The sequence below is a fragment of the Bombus affinis genome, chromosome 11, assembly GCF_024516045.1.
Source record: "Bombus affinis isolate iyBomAffi1 chromosome 11, iyBomAffi1.2, whole genome shotgun sequence".
Classification (NCBI taxonomy): domain Eukaryota; kingdom Metazoa; phylum Arthropoda; class Insecta; order Hymenoptera; family Apidae; genus Bombus; species Bombus affinis.
Window position 1 is genome coordinate 5,110,602 of NC_066354.1, and position 12,254 is coordinate 5,122,855.

Consider the following 12,254-nt stretch of genomic DNA (forward strand, 5'->3'; position numbering starts at 1 on the left):
TTCCACATCCTTGTAAACCAATTCAGATTTCATCGATTAGATACAACTTTTAACCAGCTTCTGGCAAACTACGAATTTCATCGACTTGTCGCCATTTTCATCGACGTTCTATCAAATTTCAATTCCACTTGTTCGCCAATTTGAGAAACTCCGCCTCTACCCTAACGGCTATCGAACATTGTTGAGATTTGTGGACAGCCGAAGGATCTTTGTAATGGAAGAATTTCCACGCTGATAGAAGAGAGTTAAAGGACGCGGTTTGACGATGAGACACGCGGAGAATTCGGCAACAAAGGACGATGGCTTGGGTTGGAAAAGGAAGGGAATGCACTTGTGAGACGAGTGCATCCACGCGGCTACACCGGTCCCAGAGACAAAAGCTTCTCGAGCCAGTGATTACGGTCGAAGCTCGGTATACCGGCAAAACACTTCAGATCTTTCGATTCTCCGTGAAACGAGGCAGGAAAGAACGGCTTAATTCGCGGCACGTTCATAAGTGTACGGTACGAAGGATAATTGAATTATCTCTAACGCGATTAGTCCGTCCGCGACGCGAGTTTCCGCGTTCCCGTTGGCAACTCACGGAATCGTCCAGCTACGACTGGACAACACGGACAATTTGCAACGACGTATGTAATTCAGGTACCACGACGCAGACCAGCTTCTGCCTCTATTTTGTAGCTCGGTTTCCCGAGTGATCTAAGAAAGACTTTACTCGGAATATTTCTCTGCAGGAATTTCACGGAGTTTTTAAAATTCCATCCTCCGTACGGATATCCAAATGACGACGAATATTGAGAATTAAATGGATTCGATGGATGAGGTGAACAATGAGATTCAGAATTATCGGTAATTTCCTTCGAAAGACTCTTTAACCCTTTGTCGAGTGTGACTCGACATCGGTTTTTATCTCAGCAGCTCCTTTGTCGAGTCGCACCCATTTTTGTGAAACGTGCGAAAGGAAAGCAGGATCGCATCCTGGAAATTGTTTCAAGATATATCATACACTTAAAAATTAGAAAATACAACAATAGTGTGAATAAAACTGGTATTTAACACTAGAACTACCACGCCATTCAAATTGACTGGTTTTACAATTTTATTTTAAAATTCATATTTTGTGTTATATTTTCTCCCGCAATGATGTACTGACTTTCGCAACGATAACTAAAAGGATAATATAATGAATTTTATTTTGCTTTTTATGTATTCAAACCGAAAATAATTTTATATCCACTTATACCAATAATACCAATTAACCAGTTTCCTCGTTTTGTACAACTTCCCACGCGTTTTTTAAAATTTTCACTGCGTATCATTCAATACGACGATACAGTTATCAAGAAAATTCCGGATCGATCGCTAGATCGCTAGATGTTAACACTAGAAATACCACTGGTTCTACAATTTTATAAATGTGTCAACTCTCGTTTATGAATCATGGTCCCAGATGGATTAAAAATACCAAAAATGTACTGCACAACATGGAATTGTTTCTGTAAGAAAGTAATAAATCAATAAATATACAAATATTCTATTATTACGTATTTTTTGAAGAAATAGAAATAGCCTCGTGTTAACTATCGATAGTTCTAGTGTTAAGTGAATTTCCTTCTTCCTCTACTTATTTAAATTGTCTTATTTTTTGGTTAAAGTAAATTTCAAATGAAACACTTAGAAGCGTTGGGAGCTGCTGCTAACGAAATTGAAATAAAATTCCAAGTACAAAAGGATTAATAATGCTATTATGAAATAGCATGTAGCGGCGTAGGTGAAAAATCCAATAGCTTCAAAGAGACAGATGCTGAAGGGCGTCTACTTTATTTCATTTAAATTAATTCTAAATATTTCGTTGAAATAAAAGTCTGAGATAATTAAAAAATACCAGAGATCCGGCGATGAGTCACCAAGGCGAAATTTGAGTAGCAAAATAAAAAAGAAGAAGGGAAGGGCTTTAGTTGGGGAACACCTACCTCGATGAGCTGAAAACCATCCAAATCTCGTGCATCAACCTATAACCTCTTTTAACGACCAAGAAAGAGGATACGTTGGCCGTGTACGTATTTTCTCCAGTCAACACCCCGAGCCTTGGACATGATAATACGCACGCTTACCAGATTCACTCTAAGTCCGAGTGTGTAACACGATGTACCTCGAGCGAGGGAAGGTCTAGCCAAGTAACGAGCCTCTGGTGTTAGATTACACAGCAGAGTCCAGTGATCGTCAAACTGAAGCCGGAGGGTGGTTTTCGATTTTCTAACCAACCCAGGACGTATCCATAAAAATAACTGATAGATCTATCCACAAAAATAGCTAACGCAGGTCTTTCCATAGAATTAATTTCCACGCTCGGTTATCGTCAAACCAACGGCTGGCTATTCGATTTTCTAACTAACGTAAATCTATATATATGAAAATAACAAGTGAATCTATCTGTAAAATTAGTTTACACCGCGGAGCTCAGTGATCGTCGAAATAAAAAGGTGGCTTTCGACTTTCTAACTGTACCACGTAAATCTTTCCAAAAAAGGAAACAAAAGAAAAAAGAAAATAGCAGTCAATGACACGCAGACGTTATCATGCACAGGTATCTGGATAGCTATTGCTGGCTGTTGACTACTATCGTTTCCATTGATCGATTTGTCGATCCATAGCCAAAGGAGAGCTATCGTGGCACACCGTTAATCCACTCTCGTCCATTTTCCGCCGGTGAATCCAGTTACCTCGTGACGGATCTCTTTAAATCGCGTCAACAGATCGCAGCGAAAGAACAGAGGGAACCGCTGCGGCTGGAAACACGTGGAAATGCTTGTGGTTGATCGAATCGTCCTTTATTTTGGCAATGCTACAGGCGACGATTTTCTCATTTTTCGATATAAACGTTGGAACTGCGTGATGGGGTAATTTTCTTCCGTTTACCGCTACAGTAAACACGCAGATTCATTACGCTATTCTGCTGCTGCTAATCTGTTTTCGCATCATGCACGTTCGCTTATTTGATATGATAGTTAGATTACGAAACTGATTACTCAACGTCGTATTCTACATGGTGCCGCTTTTACACGATATGTAAATTATCGTTCAATTAGGATGAAGTAATTCGAAGTAATGTAAAGCGTAGATAACGAGTTATATGTACGTAAACATAGATCTTAGCATAAGATATCGCGCGATGTATTGTAACACACTTTAAATTTACGGACTTGTGGCATAGAAACTCCTACGCGTTCAACGGTTTAGCATTTTCTACGATCCACTCCAAGCTTATGTGGTTGATCGAAAAACCCATTTGCATCCACGTTGTGCGCGAAACTTTGTGCGTTTAAATTTCTAGAAATTTTCCGATAGTCAAAAACAGAACTATACTAATCAACGAACTTTAAAGACTCCTACGCACTGGGAAATTCTACAATTCGTTTACCGGCACAACAACTCGCAACGTAACAGGGTCAATCGAACGGGCAGGTTTCTCAATCGTGGCGATTTTCAGCCACGCCCTGAGCGAGGCGTAATCGCGATCAAAATCATGTGTCGTGGCACGAGACTAACGGTCAGATATTACGAGAGAACCGTGCAATTTCCACGCGGTTATGTTCATCTGCAGTTTATCTCGCGATGCACGCGAGCCTCGCGGACAAGAATGCGCTTATTGCTCTTGCAGCCAGATAGAAAACGTTCGGGATGAATGCAAAGCGGTACGTGACATCCGCGCAATCGCTCCAGGATCGTTTCATCTACTATGAGTAACCGCGATCTGATATATCTCGCGATCCTCGTAGAATTTCAGGGCTCGATGTCGTAAGACAAAGCACCGATATCGTGTAATTGTAAGCAACCACGATAGCTCGAGTTATACAAAACCACGCGAAAGTATTCGAACGCTTGTATTGGGTTGGCAACTAAATGATTGCGGATTTTGTCATTAGGTGGTATTGACAAAATCCGCAATCACTTAGTTGCCAACTCAGTAGGATATTATTTCTTTAATTCGCTTATTATCAATTCCGCGGTAAAGAAAGATCATTTTGGCTAAAAGAAAAAGATACGATGCGGGGAAGATAATGAAAGATAGATAAGGTAATAAGATAATAAAACGAAATAAGAAGCAAAGATCAGGAGGAAGAAGGTAAGGCATACAATTGAGAACGAAGACAGAAAAGTTATTAAATCTATGTTCAGGAGAATCTTAGAGATTCCACAGCTTGATTATTGTATTTCTTTTTTATTTGGAAGTAATTTACAATCAATTCTCATTGAGAATCATAAGTAAATTATTCTGGCGTGTTACTATAGCATGAACAATAAATGATTATCGTATGTTCTAGCTGAATCTAAGATTATTGCAATGTGTCAACTTTAGGATAGGCGATGTTAGTGAAATCTTGAACGAACGTATTATTCATTTATTTCTTTAATTCGCTTATTATCAGCTTCGCGGCAAGGAAAGATCATTTTGGCGAAAAAGAAAAAAATACGATGCAGAGAAGATAGTGAAAGATAGATAAACTAATAAGACAATAAAACGAAATAAGAAACAACAATCAGGAAGATGAGGTAAGGTATTCAATTGAGAATTAACACAGAAAAGTTATTAAATCTATGTTCAGGAGGATCTTAGAGATTCCACAGGTTGATTATTATAATGTGACAACTTTAAGATAAGCGATGTTAATGAAATTCATCGTCGTATCGAACCAGATCTGCTGGCGGTGCGATGCTGGTTAGATTTCGAATTCTTATTTCTATTTTTATCGACACGATCGAGGAAGGAGAAGTTAAAAAGACATTCGTTTCATTTTTATTTCAAAATTGCAAGGTAAATTATAAAAGTTTCACCTCGCGACTTCGGCTCCGCAGCGTACGAATGAAACGCTCTAATTCCAAGTAACTTGACTCTAAGTTCTATAGCTCACCTACGATTACGACTTAAGAGTTAACTTAGTTTAAACAGGGGTTGAATCTTCACGATCCGTGTGGCAACGGTAAGTAAACGTGCTATGTGTTGGTGTAATATCTGCCTCGCGCAAGCAGAAATACTGTCCAAGATAAAGACCGCTGGTCGTAAGCTCGCGTTAAGGTGATTCGTCACGCTTGCAAGACGTAGAAACGGTTTTGATAAACTGTGTCCTGCTTGAGCAATAAAGTGAACAATCGTATGGTTGAAGCCATGCATCGCCCGGAAATGCTGCACGCTCGAGCGCAAAAATACTTGAATTCTCTGTTACGGATCATTTTCGTAACATAAATTATACAAATATAATGTATACGAGCAGAAACACGGAAAGAAAGTTACGATTTCTGCTGCTAGAATTTCTCCAAAAAATATTCCGAACACCCACGTCGCAATACGATACGAGAGGTTGCTTAACTCGCAGCTTGCGAGACAGAAGACCGTAAAATGCAGTACGAAAACATTTTTCAAAATTCCGAAAATACAAAGCCACGTAGTCGCTGTCAGGTTGAAGATGCCGTGTTATCCCTGAAGCGCCACGTCTGTTTCGGGACCAACAGATTTTTCTTCTCCGGAGAGAATGTCTGAATGCAGTTCACGCGCTTTTAACGCGACAAGAGAAGGATTGCCAAGAAGAATCATAGTGGTTTCCCAACTGGAGAGAAGCGAGCGGCGGCTGGTGTTTCTCGCGAGGGAACATCGACGTTGTGCAAATTTTTCTTGGACACGCGTTGCGTAATCTCGATGGGTTAACGGGTTATGTTCGCTGCGAGGAAGAAAAAAAAGCTGTTGCGAAGGTCGGTAACGGGCCTCGCGGGTTATTTCCGTGTTGTTAGCCAATTAATCAAGGGGAATTAGCGTGTAAGGAAGGAACACGCTGGAAGGAAAAGCGGCGAGAGCTGGCGAGGAACGCGGTGCGTGCACACGCTGCACACGCCAGAGAACACCGTAAAAGTGGCACGATCGTTCGCGTTTCAAGAACACAGCCATATATGACGCGATCGGTCGCGGTCGCGCGTCAACCAGCTACCCGGTGAAACTTTTACGAAAACTGGACCGGAGATAGAAGGCGTATTGATAGAAATCACGTGGTTCGTTTCGTCAGAGACCGGCTGCAGCTGGCTACAGATACGCAGAGGAAAATATTTTTTTTTTTTTTTATTTATTAGAATATTTACAATCAATTCTCGTTGAGAATTTTCAGTAACTTAGTTTGACGTGATACAATGACATAGATTATAATAGTTTTATATTGTTGGTTCTAGTAGAAACTAAGGATTTAATCTAGAGGGTATTTTCTTTTTAGTCTGCGGATCTGGTCCGTCGTGTCCAGTAGTTGGGTGACTAGTGGGTTGCGGTGGTTGTTGACTCTTGTGTTATATCTGCTTCTGGACTTGTGTATTTCATCTTTGACTGTAGGTATCTTGAGGTCACGGTGGATTGTTTCGTTGGTAACATACCAGGGTACATTTAATAGGGGAGGAAAATATTTCCAACGCATCGCTATGGTAATTGGCTCGTTACATAGCAGGCGGGAGATGAGTGTGATCATCATCAGATTGATGTAATTAATAATCATGAGGTGTAATGATTTTCGGAGAAGCTTTAGGATATTCATTAGGTCGTTCGGAAAGTGTCTTTCTTTTACAGAGAACGTCTTTTACAACGACGCATCTTTGTACAAACATGAAGCTTAATCTGTGATTAAGAACATTGTGATTTTTATCTTGATAGAACAAAATGAACCATGCGTAATTCGGTAAAATAAAACGGAAAATGTGCATGTGATTTAATACGATTTTTAACTCGTTCGAGATTGTCGATTCGAACGCTGAATCGGATTTCTCTTTTCAGTGGCCGAGAACTCGATGGTTCTTAGCAGAGTTAGAAGCTATTAGTAGACTGCAAATGTTTATGCAATTTTCCGGGGCTATTAAATTCATCGAAATATAAATTATAACTTCAGAGATCATTCAAAGATTGTCGCAGAGACAGTTTCGGCCAAGTGTATTAAGACGAACAGCGAAGAATGGAGGAACCATCCTTGTAGCTATTTCCAACTTTTATGTTTATTAGCCATTTAGTGTCAGGCAGTTTTACGCTTTACGAGAGATTCCGAGACTCGCAGACGTTTGAAAATATCGCTACCATAAATTAATTTTCGGGAAGAATGGCAGACATAATATCGGAAGGTGACACGTCAGGCAGACACTTTGCTGAAATGCAATAAAACAAGTACGGCGGCAGTGGGAACAAAGCGAAGACGATGAGGCGAGAAACCGTGATTTTTGAGAAAGCCGGCCACGTTTTCTGCCGTGAAATTGAGAACCACCAGCGGTGGGCTAGACGATAGGTTACGCGGTGGAGGGATCGCGTTACAGAAGCCGTCGACCTAGCTCGTGCTTTAAAAGAAAACCTGTTCGCGAAGCTGCGGCTCGAGTGCATCTTCGATTCACCGCGCAGAAACGGGATTGCCAATTAATTCTCACGTTCGTGAAAAAAGAAAGGAGAAAAGGAAGAAAGGAGGGAGCGAAAAGAGAGGATATCGAGGTATAATATTCGCAGGACACTGCGATTCGCAGTGCGATTTGCACGCGAATAATCGAAACTAAAATGTTACTCCTATCAAATATAATTCGCATTGTCGTAGAATTTAAATTGAAAATAACGAAGGGTTCTCTTTTTAATTTTCATCGATTCGATCTCTGTTGTTGTTATTTTACGGAGTATCGGAAAAACGAGGTTATTTTTTCACAGTGAACGCATACCGTGTAAATGGATCGCGTATACATTGTAATTTGTGGCGCTGATTTAACTGCAAAATAATAACGCAACGGAAGAACGGCGCGTCTGAAAATCGACAAGTGTTTGTCACGTAACCCTGCAACATTTATTTGCCGTCGGTGAAGCAAACAGCAAGTTCCACAGGCTGACAAATAACCAGGCCAACCGAACGAGCTTTTTCTCTCTACCTCATTTCACCTGTTCTCTCGCCGCTGCCGATCTGTCTCCGCCGCCGCTTCTGCACCATTTTTCCCTTTGTCGTCCCGGTGAAAACTAACACGTCACACTGATGGAGAATCGTAAATTGTACTAATCCCAATCAACGAATCGACTGTCACGGAGGAAGCATGGTTTTACGATGCCGATCGTATAAATCACAACTGCTCTCGTTCCTTTCGGTATCGAAGAGAAGGAAAAGGAAGAAATTCTACTTTGATACACTTCCTTTGCAGAGGATACCTTTCCGGCCAATTTGCAAACGGAGTTCCTAAAAATAAGAGTCGGCAGGATGTAAATTAAAACCGTGGGACGACGGACGAGAACTAATTTTTGTTTACAAGAAAGGATACGGTTATCTTGGTTAATCTTCGGATTAAAATTCTACAGATAGGAGCGGTTGCAATGTAAAAATCCAGATGTGAAACGCAAGAAGAAAACTAATTTTATTTATAAAGAAAAAAACGGTACACTTTTCTTGGTTCGTTTCTAAATTAAGATTCTAGGAATAGAAATGAACGTAACGTACCATCTAAATGTGAAACGAACACGAAATTCTGACTTTATCGACGAGGCAAGGTAGATTTCTAAACGGAGATTCTAAAAGTGATAGATCGATGCAACGTGAAACACGGAGCAAAAAAAACAAGATCGTAAAAATACCTTTTTTAGCATTCGTGTGTCACTTTCCCGCGAACGTAAAAAGAATCATCGATGATCTTCCGTCACCATATATAGTCTAAATAGTTAGTGTTGAGATTATCTGATATATACATCGAAGAAATATAAAATGTACAAGAACATGTACAATGTATGCTAATCCACATGCTCACTCTCACAGTGTTACGTTACAACAAAATATGATAGGGAGCACGTTGATACTACATTTATAGCGAAAGACATTACCAAAAACTGAACATTGGTGTGTAACTCTAGCTGAAGGCTACAAGAAACAGCAATAAAGCTCAACTTATAGCTCTTCTGTTTCTAGACCTTGTGACCCAAAAACAACATTCGTATTCACGATAATATGGACGTCTCCTTTTTTAATTTGTTGCTTCGCTAAATTCTATTCTCTTCGTAACGCCAATGTCCAGGCCACGGGTATACAAAAGAAAAAGACGTAGACTTTTCCTAGAATTACTAATTACTTGAAGAATTAGCAATAAAGTAAATATTGGAGTATAAAAGACTCGTGCTATCTGATTTTCTACCTATAGAGCATGTGACAAACCTTTACTAGATTAAACCAGGGATCGTTAAATATCTGCTTGATAGTCGAAATAACGTGGATCATTAATCACGGCAGGTCCATGAGCTTGAATATTCTACACAGTTTCATCAGCATCAAGTTCGTTCGTGCATCAACTTTATCATCATTTAGCGCGAAGCCAGGCGAATGTCACCGGCTCAGGAATTTCTTCATCAACGTGGCGGTTCTTTGAAAACGTCGATGACGCTGGGGTCGATAATTTCAGCCAAGACAAATTTCCTGTCGCCGCGGAATCTTAGGATTAATGAACCGGCCCATGCATCGCCGCGTTTCGCTGTCAATGAAACGTGACTTTGTATCCTGCACGATGAGAAAAAATGAAAAAAGGGAAGAACTAATATAATATAGAGGACCGGAAATGATAGCGTCGTACACTGCTAATATTCAGAAATTAATCGACAAGAATTTTAGCGAAAATTCTGACCTTATCATACCTTCCCCTGTGACTCTCAATTAGGAAACTGAAAATAAAACTACGCAACTAAATTGAAATCGCCAAAATATTAATTCACACGTTAATTTTTAACCCAGCATATATAACTTTAGTATGTATATGTACATATAAATATATAATTATAAATTAATATATATATATATATTTAAGCATTAGTTGAAAAAAACTAATTAATATATAAAATTAAATATTTAAATATAATTATTTTATAATCTTGAGATAAATATATCTTGGGAAACATTAATAAATAAATAATTATGTGTTTATTTAATATATAAATAAATATGTTATATAAAATATAATATATATATATCACCACCTTTATTTAATGCTTCAAGAATATATCAATTAAAAGTTTCTCGCTCGGTTCGTTATACGATTTAACGCGAAGCTCGCTAAAAGTACGAAAGTGGTTGGAGAAACTGAAGCAGGTGCCGCGATCTGGTTTCACCGAAATTTCGTTTCCAGCGTTCTCGGTTCCGATAAAAATAATCTGGCTGCGTAATTACGCGACGGCTATCATGGACCGATAAGCCTCGTTTCCCGTGCCTGTTCCAATTAATAATTACTTCCTCTGAGTTTTCAACTTTCCCCTGTTGGTGTGTCGCAATCACGTTTGCCAAGATATTCGTGAAACGAGAGCGGCGCGCCTCCCTTCCTCTTTCGCTTCATTCGTCGTTTCGACAATACCGGGCCTCCAAAAACACGAAAAGAAGAACAAGCGTAAAGAAAGGGGAAGGGGAAGAAAGAAGGAGAGAAGACAAACAGAAAAGCGTGCCCTCTGTTTTGGGTAAACCGATTGAAAAGGAAGGGTGAAACAGGACATGTAAGGGGATTATATTTCAGAACAAGCTGCTATTGCTTCCAGGTTTCAGCGGTGTTTTGCGGTGACGAGCGAGTGAATAAGCGAGTTTATACGGGGTGAGAAGAAAACTAACGGGCGATATTAATATGTTGTTGTTTTAGACATCAACACGGACGAACATGCTTCTCGTACGAAAATATCTTTCCCGAGGTATAAGCAATTTAGTTTTACGCTAAAGATACATCGATATCTGTATAAATCGATAAGTTCGTTTCACGTTGACGAATGTTCGCGCGTTTCGCTGCAAAAACGAGATAAAAAGCCAATTTTCGTCGCTTGACGCGTTCAACTTTAAACTTAACTTCCCGTTAAAAAATGGGGAAAAAACAAGAAGCATGAAACGTGAGTGAAATAGAAATAAAGTTTCGTCAACCTAACGCCAACTAATGGTATACTCCAATCGTAAAACTAAATTGTGTACGACTTGGAAGATAAGCCTCGGACCACATTTTTCTACGCAAACTTTCTTCGTCGCCTTGGTGCCTCTAAGATCGCACTGTACAAAAATATCGTTCGTTAGTTTCTCAACACCCAGTGTATACGCACACAGGCGCGCGTGTGTCGCAAGTGTGCATACATATGCGCACGCACTTGGTTCTTAAGCTCATTCATAACTTCTCGAACGCCAACTCCATTCACCGCGTTCGACGCGTACAATACACTCCACCCTTTGTTTCCCCCCTCCCCTCTGAATCAACGTTTGCATTATTTTCTTCCCCTGGAATGACTTTACCACCTCTGCCGTAGCTCCAACGTCGACTGCCGCGTCCCTTGGTATTATCGTCGTCGAGTGGGAATATTAATGGCGCTGGTCGTGAACGACTTTTCTGATTTTTACGAGACGTTGATAGCGCCGTTTTCTAATGTACATTTGATGTCGCTTTAATGGCAACGCCGCTATTTAGACCGCGTTTTATTTATGCGACCGTTGATCGACGTGGAATTTTGAACACTTAATCAATCATCTCGCTTTTCCTTTTGCCTCGCGTCCTTTTTTTGCATAAACTTTGAACGTTTGTACACTCGGCAATTTTAAACCGTTCATTTTGGGTGCAAAGAGCATCGATAAAGATTTGATGGATAGATATAATGTGTTTTTTTTTCTGAATAATTATTTGGGAGATTTTTGCTGAATTTTTACGCCCCCACCGGTGGAGATACATCTCCAGGTTCGATGATGATAATTTCGCGCCATAGCCTGGTCAATGTATTAGGTTGTCCGGAAAGTTCCTTTCGTTTTATGAGGAAATAATAGAAGCATAACGTCTTTGTTTTATATTATTTTGTCGAATTACGTGCGCATTTTGTCCTGTTGAGATAAACACCGCGACATTTCACAGACTTGGTTTCACGTTTGTATAAAGGTGCATTGTTGTAGAAAACATGTTTGCGGAAGAAAGACACTTTCCGGACGACCTAATTCTAAGAATCTGAACGATTCTTAGGGGTTTTGAACTATGTATCAGCTTTATACAGCTTTCTCCAATTTCTTTAGGTTCTACCACAGAGATCCACATTACAGATGCTGTCACTTGTTCCTTTCTTTACTCCGATTTCGTTAATTATATCACAAACCATAGAAACCGTGACGGAATGATAAACGAAAAAAAACAGTTACTCGAATAGTGTGGGTCCGTTGCGCTCGTAAATTTAAAAAGGCCGGAGAATTTCGTAACTGGTAAAACATGAGCTGCAACCGAAGGGCGTAACA

At 39.9% G+C, this 12,254-nt stretch overlaps 1 protein-coding gene across 3 annotated transcripts in view; it reads right to left on the reverse strand.

The window, feature by feature from the left end:
• LOC126921714 (dystroglycan 1-like) overlaps window positions 1-12,254 on the reverse strand; it is a 106,015-nt gene that overhangs the window by 70,736 nt on the left and 23,025 nt on the right. The gene's annotated exons all lie outside the window — the stretch shown is intronic.